The sequence below is a fragment of the Rhododendron vialii genome, chromosome 9a (assembly GCF_030253575.1).
Source record: "Rhododendron vialii isolate Sample 1 chromosome 9a, ASM3025357v1".
NCBI lineage: Eukaryota > Viridiplantae > Streptophyta > Magnoliopsida > Ericales > Ericaceae > Rhododendron > Rhododendron vialii.
The window spans coordinates 24,509,155-24,524,325 of NC_080565.1; positions in this window are offsets into that span (position 1 = coordinate 24,509,155).

Genomic DNA, 15,171 nt, shown 5'->3' on the forward strand with positions numbered 1-15,171 from the left:
TAGTTCTCGTTCTGGACTTCGAACATCATGTATAGAGAAAGTCCATCGAGAGGATCAGCGTGAATATTCTGCCAATCAACTTCCCATTCAGGCTCGAATAGTGGTTAAGTATCCCTCGGAAAGTTGGCTGCTTCGAATTCTTCCCAATCAGAAATGAGGTCTCCCCATGTATTTTCCCATTCCCACATAAAGCAAAGAGCGGTTTCCTCAGGAATTTTCACAATCGGCTTAGGTTCGGTATCTGGGGTATTAAAGAGGGTTGGATCAAAATCTTGGGTGGTTTGATCTGGGGTTAAGGTGATTTGATTGACATGAAAAGGGGTATTATGCTGTGGTAAAGGGTTTGAGATGGTATTTTGGTTTGTCTTGAGGAGGGGTATCAATAACCTTATTATCGATGAGATTTTGGATCTTATGGTGAAAACGAATACAGTTGTCGGTGGTATGGCCTGGCATCCGGTGGAATTCACAGTAAACACTTTGGTTTAGGTTTGGTGGAATGGTTTGTGGTGGTGAGAGAGGTTTCAATACCTCGATTTTCGTGAGCTTCTTAAGTAATGCAGATCTAGGGGTGCTGAATTGGGAGAAGGCTCGGTTTTCGGATTTTGGTTTTTCAAAAATTTGGTTAACTTCTGTTGGTTTGGCGGATGAGGTTCCAGCCTGATTGGTATTCCCGAAAAAAACGTTGTTGTTGCCAGAATATGCTCTTTTGGATTTTGACCCCGTTTCCTTTTTCTCCAAGGTGCCATCTCGCAAAGCTTCCTTTACAGCCAACCCAGAGTCATAGAAAGTTTCAAAATTTAGGGCGGCTTGGGAAAGAACCATGTAAGGGGCAAAGGAGCTTGGCAAGTTCTTTGTAATGATTCGTATTTGCTCTTTGAGATCTGGCTTGTTTTGCATTTGAGCGACCTTGGCTCTCTAGCGTTTCACAAAATCAGCGAAGCTTTTTTTCTCACTCATCATAGTACTTTCTAGTTCCATGGTGGTCATTTTTAGATCAACATTGAAGTCATATTGGGCTACAAAGGCCGTTCCAATATCTTCCCAAGTCCTTTTCTTGGATGGTTCAAGAGTAAGGAACCATTGTAAGGCGGGACTGGACAGAGACTCATGAAATAGTTGCACCATGGCTTCCTTTTCAATTCTTCGCATGGTGAGAGAGCCAACATACCCCTGGAGGTGTGCCTTTGGATCACCAGTGCCATCAAACTTTGCAAAGTCCACACCTTTGAATTTCTCTGGGAGTTTTGCGTTCGGGAATAAGCACAGCTTGTTCATGTCGACATCTACCTTCCCAAGTCGCCTAGTCTCTTGAACAGACTCCTCTAGCTTGCTGATCTTGGCAATAAGAACAGCTAACTTAGGATCTGTAGTTGGTACTTCTTCTTTGGGCTGCTCATACTGTGGAGGAGGTCTGGTTTGAAGCTTATCACTAATTTCTTGCATGGCCTCCATTACCATGATCATGTCATTCTTCATGGACACAACGGAAGTCTTGAGTTATGTATCGACATTGGCGATGGACTGTCTAAATTGAGTATCTAAAGCGGCCATGTTTTCCCTAAGCTCCTCTACCCCATTTCCTTGGACGGCCATTGGTAAAGAATTTTCAAGTGGTATCTCTATTGTAGGTTCTTGTGGTGTTTCTATTGACGGTTGTCCTTCATGTACTACTTGAACTTCAAACAACTGAGTGTCTTCCAGGGTGTCTATGTGAACCAGTCTTTGGAGCGGACGAAACCAATTGGGTACAGCCTCTTCTCGCAGACGACCAATGTTTCAAAACTGGCAACAAAGCGAAAAGGGAAACTCTCAACTCATCGCAGACACTTGTCCTACCTTTCTTCGCACTTCCTAGAAACTAAGCCTAGGACCTACCGTGATCCAGATCTCACTTAAGGTGGTTGTACAGAAGATTTTCGACAATCCGGGTAGGTGCTGTCAGGCAGGTTAAATTTCGAATGCTTCGGAACCAGAGCCAATCTCCTTACCTTGACCATCCGAGGTAGAACTATATGACTGCCGGAATCTAGATACGCACATCCTTAAGGTTAGTCCTAGATCAATGGAGCCGTTCGGGCACAACAGACTTCGGAGGTATCTCAAACTCCATGGATTTAGAGTCTCCTCTACTGACCGGATCCTAAAGGAGCCTTATCCTTTAGCCTGCAGGAAGCAATGATGCATGAATGATGTGTATGTACAGAAAAGAAATGCACGTAAACAAAATATATCACGCAAGTCCTAACCGTGGGTTCCTGTCTTAGTTAGGATGGTTCTATGGTTATGTACAAGTGTAAAGGCCGGTTTGGGTCTCAAAAAGGGTTCCCCGGACTAGAGTCAAGATGTACTCCTCATGTCAAGTGTATTTCAAGACAATGGTCGAACAACAGGATGGCTCATAATCGTCAAGGGTTGCTAGGCATCCCAGGAGAGCTTGTCACCGGCGAACTGGGCAAGATTGTCAGAACACATTAGCGAGGCTTGTGCAGCGCAGAGTGTACAGAATAAAGATTCTTATTTTCCAAAAGATATTAAAAAACCCCTTTTCGAAAATACCTTTCAAGCTTGGCTCTCGCAATTATTCGATTCTTTGAAAATAAAAGTAAGTTCCAAAGTTTTGAATAACTAAAAGTCCCCAACAGAGTCGCCACTGTGGGCTCCCCGCCCAGTGCACACTCGAAGAGTCGCCACCCGGATTTTTGAGATGGATGATCCGAGAAACCAAGAACTCGTTTGAAAAAAGCTTTTGGTCTAGCGAAAACGTCGAAACTTTGGGTCCAGGAGCCACATTACGAATGGGGTGTTTTTCTTAACAAAACCTTCCTCATTCGTAACGTGGCTCCCGGACCCAAAGTCTCGACATTTTCACTATATGCTTTCCACTCGGCGCGCATTCGAAGAGTCGCTACCCGGGTTTTTGAGATGGATGATCCGAGAAACCGAGAACTCATTTGGAAAAGGTTTTTGGTCTAGCAAAAACGTCAAGACTTTGGGTCCGGGAGCCACGTTATGAATGATGAAGGTTTTGTTAAAAAAAGCACCCCATTTGCCCAGTAAACCGGTCTCTACTAAGCGTTTTCAAAAAGGGGGAATTTTAAATATCTTTTAGAAAATCAAGTTCTTTGATAAAACAAGTTAGAGGGGAAGGGACACGGGGCATATATCACATTGGCGTGTACGTGGTACTTACTGTACAGGAATGATAAGAATGATGCCAAGAAGAAAGAAAAAAAAGAACTACTCAACAAACTGCCTGGACTATGGCCACCCATCATACGGCATACCATAATACCACGCAAGGCATCATGGTACGCCGTGCGGGGTACTTGTCTTGTTACCAGACTATCATCAGCATCCAGAACATCGCCCGACATATTTTAAACCACGTGCGCCGTTTTTCAGAAATATCAGAAAGTGTACAAATACTGGATTGTCTTGGAACAGTACCATTTCCTCAAGCCTTGAACATAATACAACTTTTGACCTTTTTTTTTAATCGCTTGAGATGTAAATATGGTCTTGTTCTGAGAGTGCTAATGACAGACATATTAGCAACAAAAACAAGTTTAACGGAGGATAGTTATGATCCAGACAGTTTGAGCAAAAAAGCAACAGCTAACATAAGGCCGTGCGCTTGAACATACTATGTCGTGCGATGCATCATAGCGTCGCACGGCATGGTATTTTCAGCACAGTGGTTTTTTATTTTCTGGAAACGATTTTTAAGTCAAAACTTAACCAAAAGGGGTTAAGCCTGACGGTAGGGAAGCCCCCCTTAGGGCCAGGACAGAGCCTAGCCCAAGGAAACTTGATTTTTACCTCTAATCTTGAGCTTGAATGAGGACGAACGATGAGAAATAATAGCGGATGATGAATGATGTGGGTGGACAAGGTCAAGTAAGAAAAGATAGGTGTGGGTGGTTAGGTGTTTTGGTGGATTAGGTCTCAAAGTTAGTAAGAGACTAACTTTGATGGTGAGGAGAAAAATGGAGTAAAATGCTTAAGGAATGTCTTTTGGGAATAATATTCTCAAGGCTTGGAAGTAGAAAGTGGGTATAAAGTCAAGAAGAAGAGAGAAAGGTTATGAAGCATGGCCTGAAACCTTTCTTTTGAGACCTTCGAACCCCTTTCTTTTGAGTGGAGGGGTGTATTTATAGGCAAGAGCCAAGGATTTTGAATTCAAATGGGGGAGGTGTTTTTCTAGGCGGGCTAGAAGTGCATTTTTCAACTAAGCCATCTTATAGCTGTTGCTTAAGTGAGCATGGCCGACAGCTTTTTGAGCTAGCCGAAACTTTTCCATAACATGCCATGCGGTTAAACTCATGCCCGCGTGCGGCGCAATAAGTTTTATTACGCCGCGCGGTGTAGAAGTGTTCCGTATGGTATTCTAGGTCCAGTCCAGGGCTTTTTGGTTTTATCTAGGTTTTAGGGCTAAGGAAGTCCCTTATTCAAGCTCTCAAAGGTATTGTTTCCTTAATTTCATCATCGAGAAGTTCAAAGAACCTCCGAGGTCCGGATTGAGGTGTCTACAAATTGAAGGAAAAAAATAGAATAATGATTAAAAAATAAAAATAAAACAAAGTTAAAATGAAAAACGAACAAAGCCAGTATTACTTACTCTGTAGAACTTGCTTCCCAAGAAAGAAGTGGGGATTGGATAGTACTCCACAAGTGGTAGACATGCAGCGGCCATCATGATCACATGAAAGACAAGCAAGAGTCCAATCCATTATCCAATAGGCCATGTTTGGCTAGGTGGGACTTGGGATTATTGAAAAACAAATGATGATAGTAGTTAAGGATTCACTTGAAAATAGACAAGGGATGTTTCCGATAGTGAATAAATTGTCGAGAAATGTTAAGTTGTTTTCGCTAGTGAATAAGTTGATAAGTTTGTGAGTAGGGTTATTGTAGCAAAAAAAAATTTGTTGACAACTTTTTTGTTAATGAAAACGAGATGGTAAAATGCTGAAACTTTTTTGTTAGTGAAAATGAGATGACAAAATACATTAAGTTTTTAGTGTTTTCTTTTACAGTAGAAACAACCCCCTAATTTGATCACAAATCTCATGAGAGTGCATTTTTTGCTTTGGATATAAGAATCTAGAGATGGAGTACCAATTTTTTACTGAATAACCAATTCGAAAGTTATCTACTGAGAATTTCCCCATTATAAGTTAAGTAAAATGCAAAAAACAAATTCAATTAAGGTTAAAAAAAATATGTTAAAATGTGTAAAACTACATACCAACTGGGGCTAGCTTATTTGATCAGGATTCTTACATCTTACTATAAGGTCAAGAGTTCGAGTCTTTCCACCTCCGTGTGGGTATTCTTTCCTTTGTATTTGTTAGGATTATTTCTCCCCTTAATGGAGTTTGTAGTTGAGTTGGCTTATAGTGACTTGTTGTTGAGTAATTCTGGGCCAGTCCTACTATTGGATTCCATAGGCCATCAAGTCCTGTGGATGTGATTTTACTTCTTTACCCCATTTTAAATAGCAACCAATGAACACAGTCCATCATTTAGGGTTTTAAATGAATGCAGCACGCCTCCCCCCCCCCCCCCCTCCCCTCATCTCTCTCTCTCTCTCTCTCTCTCTCTCCTCCAGTCAACCCCGCCACCACCGGCTACTCCTCCGCCGGTCTTAGCTCCACCGCCGACTACTCCTCCTCCTGTCGTTCCACCCCCGTCGCCTCCATGGACATCGATGCCTCCACCGCCACCTCCGTCCGCCGCCTTCATGGACGTTGATGCCTCCGCCACCTCCGTCTGGAACTGCAATCGTCGTTCTTGCCGCTGTTCATAAATGAATGCCCCATCTTATCATTTTAGGGTTTCAAATCTCCCAGCCCATCCCTCCACCGTCGCCGTCTCTTCGACCAGGATCACTCCATCTGGAGGCAGCAAGATGCCCTTCTTCCACCTGCGCGTGACCGCCAGCCATTCGACGGCGACCGCCTTCTCCGTCTCCACCTTTTCAGCTAACAGTGTTAATTGTAAATTTGGAAAGAATTTAACACTGTTAATTATAAATTTAGAAAGAATTTAACACTATTATTTATAAATTTAGACAGAATTTAACACTGTTAATCATGGCGGCGGTGGTGGTGGCAGCAACAGTGGTGGTGGTGGAGTGGTGGTATAGGAGGTTATATAAGCCAACTGTTAATTAACACTGTTAATTGTGGTAGAAATTTATATAAAAATTAGCACCGTTAATTTAGAGAGGAATTAACACTGTTAATTTAGATAGGAATTAACACTGTTAATTGTAGTTGTGGTGGTGGTGGCGGCGACATCGGCGTGGTAGTGTTGATTGTGGTGGCAATGGTGGTGGCGACGTGGTGGTGATGGTGAAATGGTGGTGGTGGTGGTGGTGGTGGTAATGGTGGCGGTGGCGACGTTATGGTGGTGGTGGTGGTGGTGGGGCGTGGTGGTGTGGGTGGTGGTGGTGGCATGGTGGCTGCGGTGGTGGCGACACGGTGGCGTGGTGGCGATGTGGTTGTGGTGGGGTGGTGGTGGGGGTGGTGGCAATGTGGTGGTGGAGGTGGTGGCGATGGCGGCGACGTCGTGGTGGTGGTGGCGGCAGTGGGGTGGAGTGGTGGTGGTGGTGGTGGCATGGTGGTGGCTGGATCATCTCTCGCCAATCGCTTTTTTTTACGAGGGGTATTTTTGTCAACAAAATAATGAAGAGGACTTATTGGGCTATAGACTCTTTGGGCAGGACCTAATAGACTATTCTTCACCCAAACAGGATCGGCCAGAAAGTTCCCCAATAAAGTTTATTTGATGGGCTTATTTATCATGTTAGTTCAGTTGTTGGGCTTGGTTATCTCATGGAATCTCACATAATGGATGTAGTGTCCCGTGATTTATACTTTGTACTTTATACATGATGTAATGATCTCTCCGATTGATTGGCAAAAAAAATGTGTGAAAATCTATACTACTTTTAAATGTACAAAGGTATTTTCTACTTTTTTTTCTTTCCACAAATGCCCCAAACACTTGCAACTAATACTTGTCTCATCCTATGCCTCTTCCAAACTAACACAATAAGAAATGATCGCCCTTGTAAGAAACCTCTTTACACAATTAGTCATGACCATACAGATTTGTTGTTATCTTTCATTCATGGGCGCCTTTAGCATTTGTTGAAAGAGAGTATTGATAATTAATTACACTCCGATCACAAATAACAACAGGTGGTTTTGGACATTTCACAATTAACTTTTCTCACGAATATCTCCCCATATAATTTGCTTGTCAGTCTCCTAGATCTTTTACTGAGGATAAGGACATACATGAAAGTATAATTTGGTTCAAGCACTATTGGAGTCGGTTCCACTTCCAGGTTATTATTCATTCATTCATCTTCTTCCCATTCTGATACATTCATGGGTTGCTTTGGCCTTTGATTCCCTTAAAGTTTCATCTAAGGATTTTGGTAGAAGGGAGAGGTAAATAATCGATTGATTTCCTTAGAGTTTCATCTATGTGTTTTGGTAAAAGTTATTTTCAATTCAATTTCAATCCATCTAAGTTTTTTTTTCCCTTTTCTATTCGTAAATTTATATCTAAATTTTTTAATGCCCTAGTTTTCTTGTCATCTTTTTATGTCTTGATTTTCTATTTGTATAGATAATATCAAATGAAAAGAATATGTTAGGCATAAATTTAGGTATGTGTCACCAGATCAATTTTTTCCACATATAATTAAAGTGATCTATGCATCGAGATTATAAGTGCCGATGGAATGAATCGATTGAATCGTGCAAATAAAACTGTGGTGGATCCTAACAGTCCAAGAACTAAATCCCAATTAAGAAAATGAGAAGAAAAAAAAAATCAAATAGCAAGTATGTGTTTACTTTCTGTAGGATAGGTCCGAAATCTAACTTGGACAAATATTCCTTTAAGAATAGATGTGCGGAGAAGTTAGAATAATCAATGGAAGAGGGATGAGAGGAGTAATCTAGAAGAGTGAAGAAGAGAGTATGGGTGAATAAAGGGAATAAGGCAATGGAGACCTTAGCCCAAGAACCTTAGGAGGAAAGATAATAGAGTCCTGAAAGGAGGATAAGATCCCCTTTGGATTTAGTACTCACCAACTTTCTCTCTCTAGGGAATGTTCACTGTGAGCTCGTTATTTGGGATTTCTCATGAAGAGATGTTTCATTTTTATAGACCACGCGAGCCAGTGATCGGGCGCCGAGTGACACGCTGATAAAATGACACGTGTCTCTTCCATAGCCCCTGACCGCTAAGGTGTCGCCACCCTTACGATGACCACAAATATTAAGGCGGATGTATCCTCTTATTCGCAGATGATCCTCTTCTTCTTTTATAGCCACCAAACCACTAGATCCCCTTTCATTCCCGTAGGGGCAAGGTCGTGACCTGTTCGTTCGCGCCAGTATCGTTGCATGCCAAGCCTCAAGGGGCCTCTCGGGTTCTGCCTAAAAGCCGAAGTAGACGTGAGAGTCTGGGCAATATGTTTGTGTTTTTTGGTTAGACCGTGTTTTCGTCTCCATTACATTGGAACCGCGCCAAGCACTTATCTTATAAGGATAGTCCTTTCCCTTAAGGAGACACATGGGCTCACGACCCTTATACGGGTGTAGCGTCTTAATTACATGCGTAGCGGTGGGTAGCGCGTGGCTCCCACGCATGGGACCACGTGTCATGCGACTAAGGCGCTACGTGGCAAGCTAAGATTCATTGGTCAAACTATCAACCCCACGAAGGATGAGTACAAGTGTCGCATGTTCATAGGTTGGTCAACCGATCAACAGTCACATCCACTGACCTTTCCTACACTTTTTCTTTCTTCCCCGTCGTCTTTGCATATCGAAACTGACATCAAAATAATACACTTATGCATATATGTCTCAAGGCCCTCAACTACTTGTCAAGTTTCCTCAACTAAATGTGCAAGACCACAAACATGAACAGATTCCACGTAGAATCAGACCAACCATAACAAATCAACCGCTGCATGTAACACTTAACACAAAAGCATTTTTTAAAAAAGTGACACGCATATGCACACACATAGAGAGAGTACAAAAATCACCTTCGGAGACAGCGTTGCGCTGGTTGAGAGCATCAAGAGCAGACTCGAAGGGCGTAAAAGCATATGGCGGTATCTTAAGACCACTGGATAATAATTAGGGTTTGCGTCTCAGTTTTGCACTTCACCTATGTTGATTTTGTTGTAAACTATGTAGTGTATTATTTTGTTGTAAACTCTATGGTGTACATTATTTTGTTGGGTTTCTTGAACACATGTCCCAAGGGCAATCTATCACTTCATCAACCATAGTTGTTGGTGGGGTGCTGGAAAATCCCATTATCTTGCTTGTTTTTTCTGCCAATTTCATCTGGTTGATTAAGGTATTCTTTGACCGTTCGTTTTTAGTATGGCTACCATTTAGGTTGACTTTTAATTGGGAAATTAGCTCCTAATTTAGCTAGTTAGTAGTTTTATGTTGATTTGGTTGGTGTGGGTTCCCGTCGGTTTCTAAACCTGTTAACCACCTATTTTAATAGGAAATTGAACCAAACTGATAATCGACTGTTTTCGTTATGGTTTAGATCAAAGAAATCCGATGAGGTTTTGATTTTAATTACGATTTCACAAATATCCGAAAACTAAACCGCTGCCATCCATACTTAAGTCCTGATTCTCACATGAGATAATTTGAGTAACTTTATGCTTTATTAAATTGTTTTAAGATGGAAATTTATCGACCAGCAAAAAAGAAGAAGATGGGGAATTAGCGTTTACATTTGGGGCTCTATTGTCTTAAAAACATCACATCCCAGACTATTTACTTTACCATTTCAAACTACACCTAACTTTGTCCTTGGTTGAACTGCCAAGCTAGCACAGTTGATAAGTTCATGTCCCCCCCTTGTGGTGGCCTAGGTTCGAGCTCCACGAGGGGCGGAGTTTGGGGTTTAGGGCTATGGATAGTCTTTGAGCAAAGTTGAGAGCTTCTCACTCTAACCCTATTCTTGTCGCCTTCAGTGATCTACCGCCGGGGGGGAGGCGCCTCCTTCCTCCCCCGGGCTCCGCATTCTCTCTTTTCTCGTCCCTTCTCTCCTCTTCTTCATCTTTTTTTATTTTTATAGGTGTGGCATGGATGTGGTGGGTCTTTGGTGGCCGATCTCATTGTCGGCATCTCTCCAGTCATTTTTGGGACTGGCGACATACAACGGGTTCACGGCGGCGTCAGCTTCTGCGTCTCCTCTAAATCCAATCCGGGCTATTTTGGCTGATCTGACATGGGTCTTCGGCATCTAATCCGCTAATCCTCGCCCTCCCCTGCTGCGTTTTCTCTCTTTTGCCGCTTATTTCTTTGGCGTCTATCCTTACTTCCTTCTTCCCTCTCTATTGTTGGTCGGTCACCGGTCCTCCTGTTGGGGATTTTCGGTTGTGCCTAACGGCTAGGCTAGTTTGACGGGGTGGGTTGCAAGGTTTCGTGCATCTTCGTTGGTGTTTCTCCTGAGAACATTCAGTTTTTAGCCTAACAACTTGTGAGGCGGCGGCGGCTCTCCAGTTGGCTGTCTTTCGCTGGTGGTTAACGGTGGAGCTATCTTTGTCGTGGTGGCTAGTGATGGAGTTTGGCAGCAAAAGATGTTGACAATAGCTAGGGTTTTGGTTTGAGTTGTAATGGTTTGGGCGTGTCTCATTATTTGGGCTTTTTAGCCCCTTAAGTGTTTAGTCTTAATTTCTTTATCTGGGCAATTAGGCCATCGGGTGTGGGTTTGTCCCAAAGGAATTTTCGTGTTTGGTTTCTTGCCAAATTTGGGGATTGGGTCTCAGATGGGCATAGGATTAATCTTAGCGTTGTAGATCATTATGGGTCTCAGGTTACGGTTTTGATGCCATCATTCCTTGTTCCTATTAATCTTTGTATAATTTTCAGAGATTAATGAAATTTTTTTTGTCTTTCAAAAAAAATGGATAGCTTTTGAGCCCCCTGTTAACTAACATCCCACCACTAACTTTGCAATATTGGAAAAAAAAAAAAAAAAAACTTTGTCCTTGGTAAGCCTTTCTCGGTGGAGGCATGGTTAAGGGCTATGGACAACCTCTGAAGCCCCATGAACCAATATACTAACACCCGACCCCCGTTGATGTAAACAATATTGGCAAAAAAAAAATCTGTCCTTGGTAGAATTTCTTACTTTCTTTATCCATGCCACTTTAACCGTATCTTTATCTATAATCTAACTTTATCTTCTCAATATTCCCGCAATTCCAGTATAATAATTGGGGAGCCAAAATTTTGGCAGGCCAACATAAAAGAAGTATTTTCATGCAAAAATTTACTTAATTTATGATGTAGCTTTGTGGAATATTTATGCATTATTGTCAACAATTACAACGCACATGTGTGATTATCTTCAACTATGAAAGAATTTGAGAAAATTTTACCTGACAATGTAAAATAACCTTAATTTTTGGCTAGATTAAATCAAAATTATTCATAATTTTAGAGATCGCTATACTAATTATATAACCGATAAACCATATTACATGTAATATTAGTTAGATATTTAAATGTCTTTCTCAAAACATTTCATTTTCCCTTTACGTGTGAGAAATTACATTTGTAATATCACGAACAAAATGCTATTGATTTCTCATTTTTGTATCTCGCATGGACATAATTATCTTTTGAGAAAAACTTATTTATGGATGCAGTGGCTCTTTACGGAGCTGAGCGATTCCAGTCGTCCGTTTCAGCAATTAATGGTCCGGATTTTAATAGCGAATAGTTTAACTAATCACGCGAATAGTTTTTTTAAAATTCATACCATCCAAAATACTTTTGGACATGCGCGATTGAGCACCGCAAACAAAGTTTATGGGTTGCTCCACAAAGAAGTTTTTCTCTTTTCTCTTTTACAGTATTTCTTACGATTTTTTTTTTTGGGTAAGGTAAAATTTTATTAGAAAAGAAAACACATTACACCCATCAGGGGCATACTCCAAGCCAACAAACTGTACAAATCAACACTAAAAACAAGCCTGAACTACCACATCACGAAACAGGACAAACAGTACACAACAGAAATTACAGACTGCCAAAAACTCTAAATGGGATATTCCACAAAGTACAGAGAGCTATGTTAGGACTTGACCTCTTAATTCTACTCCAGGAGCTCACACAAGCTCGGATATCAGTTCGCACTTTGATTTTCAATTGCTGCACAGTAATCCCATAACCTTTGAAAATTCTGCTATTCCTTTCTCCCCAAACATGGTACAAAAGAGCTGCAAGAGCAACCTTTGAAAACAAACAAGAAAACAGAGAACCCCTGTCAACTTAAATCATCCAGTCCATAATTTGAGGCAAACTAGTAACAGTACATTGATGCCTCAGGTCCTTTTTGCAAGGCTTTCCAAAGTTGAGAAGAGAAAGGACATTGAAAGAAGAGGTGTTCATGGTTTTCTACAGAAGCAAAACACAAGACACACTGATCATTCATAGCCATACCCCATTTAAGGAGTCTATCTTTAGTAGCAAGCCTCCCTAGATGTGCAAGCCACTGAATAATGGACCAGCGAGGAACATGATGCTTATACCAAATATTTGTGGACCAACTAACTTTAGGATCTTGCCTTCTAATAGCATTCCATGCTGACTTGATCGAGAACTTGTGGTCAGGGGTGAGATTCCAAACAACTGTGTCCTCTTGAGAAGGATGAGGAACAAGATGAGCAGGGGTGGTCCTCAAGATGTCCCTAGTCATAGAATTCCTACAACGTGGCCATTGCCAAGACTAGTCAGCAATAATGGTACCAACTTTGGCATGGAGAGTCCTGCCCAAATTGTAGACAACCTGACCGCGTCGTTCCGTGTCAAAAATAAATTTATAAAAACCAAGAATTAACTTCTACTCCGTAGAATAGTGGTTAAGACCGAGTATCGTTCCAACGGGGACTGAATGGCTAAGTTACGACAAATTCGATTGATTTTTAGATTAATTCGGAAAAGTAAAGATTGATTGGTTAATTTGTTTTAAAGAGCTAATTAAACTAAAGAACAATTTAATTAAAAGATTTAGAAACGATGGAGGAAAATATCTAGGGTTTGGAATCCACTCCGACCGCATAACAACAATATGCATAGGTTAGGTTTATTTATTCGAATCAAAAGGGATTATCGCTAAGACTTGCAAATCCTAACGATAATCGTCAAGAAAATAATCAGGTTGTTAAAAGGCATAGACTATCCCATAGCACGGACCGTCTCTCAATAGCACGATCTGGCCACCTAACGGCACGATCCGTCTTACGAGCATAATTTATCTCAAAACTCCAACCACAATAAGTGAAAACCATTGCAAAACTAGGTATTTGAAATCTAGAATACAAATACTCAATCGATAGAAAGAATTAAAATCAATTCATTCAATTGAAACAAAAAGAATTCTGAGTTTTACAATCGATCCGAAAAACAAACCAAAACTTATGCATAAAAGAGGTTACTTGGCGCGAAGTTTCATCTTCCCCCTGGACAAGGGGTTTAGCCGGCCATGGGAATGGAAACCGTAGCAGTATGGATTGATGAAATCATAGTCGGAATGCTAGAAAATTCTCTGATCCGGAGAACCCACGTCCAATAACTATTCTCCTGATTACGTCGAAGAAGTCCGCCTGATCACGTCCAATAAAGAATTCCGCCTGACGTCCTCCTGGAATTTTTCCGCGTCATCAGTAGCATCATATTTTATAGTTTATATTGTAGGGTTTTAACTTTTAAGCCCTAAATTACATTAAGCTCCTTTGGACTCTGGGTAATAATAGATTACTTATGCAACTTTTAGACAATCTGCACTATGACCCCAAGCTTCTTTTAATCTTCTTATTACTCAATCCAATTTGCACATTTTCGCACCCATCAGTCTTTGAGGTCTGCAAACACCATAAAACACTAAAACGCATCAAGTAACAAGGTAAACGGATAAACAATGCGTAAATTAGAAGGAGTAAATGGGTGCTTTTCAGCACCTATCACAACCCTAGAACCAAACCTGGCTAATAGTATAACTCTTTTCCAACATTAGTGAAATTGAATGATGTCTCCACCTATTGTTATTTGTTAGTAAGAAACTCGGTTATAAATTCTTTTTATTTTCACTCCAAAAGCCTCCCTTTGCTGGCATCTCTTAGAAACTCGGCTTTCAAAAATGCTAAGGCCACTAACCGCCAAAACACTGATCGAACCAATGGACATGCGGGACCCACTTCGGATCATGTACAGATGATTCGAGCCATTCAATGATTTAAAAAAAAATTGAGTGGGTTTTTTTAAAAAAATAAGCTCAATCCGACATGTGTGTGCTCGTTGGTTCCCAGTTGGTGGCCGTAGCAGTGTTGCTCAGCTTTTTATCATAATCTTTCCAAGTTTTCTGCTCACTTTTTCTTTTTTTCTTTCTCGATTTGTCTAGCTAGAGAAAACAAAAAATCACTTAAGATTCTTCACCAAAATATAATAGGAAATTATTTTTACATTCTCCTTTCGATATTCACTCATTTTTTTTCTTTAAGGGGAAAAAATACATATAATTTTTTACACTAAATTTTTTTTAAAAAAAGTGTGAAAATCACTCCCCAAGACAAATCTTCGGAAAATATACCTTGGCCCTAAGAAAGAGAACGAATGTGTAGACACCCCAATCCGGTTTCCTAATTGTTTTACTTTGTTTTTCGGTTTCTTGTTTTTCCAATGATGAATAGATCAAAAACTGTCTTGAGAGTGAAATAGTTTGAGCTTGGAGTGAGTGGAACATATCCTAAACCCAAAACCCTAAGTCAAAACCCTGACCTCAGGTTTTGACTATCGCGCGTTTAATTGAATCTCCCGCGCGATGCTTTGCCTGCCAGGTGTTGGTCAAAGTCAAAGCCTTGACTGTTGACCATCGCGGGGGGCTAGTTCAACCATCGCGCGATGAAGTCATCGCATCGCGCAATGGTCAACACCTGTCACTTTCACCTTTTTCCAACTGGATTTGTGATGATCAAGGGGCTACTGATCTGTAGAACCCCGTTTTCGTCGACTAAACAGCGTTTTGCAAGTGCATGGGTAGCACCACTCTCACAACCACTCCCATCACCTTGTTGGCCTCTTTCTCCACCAAGGAAGG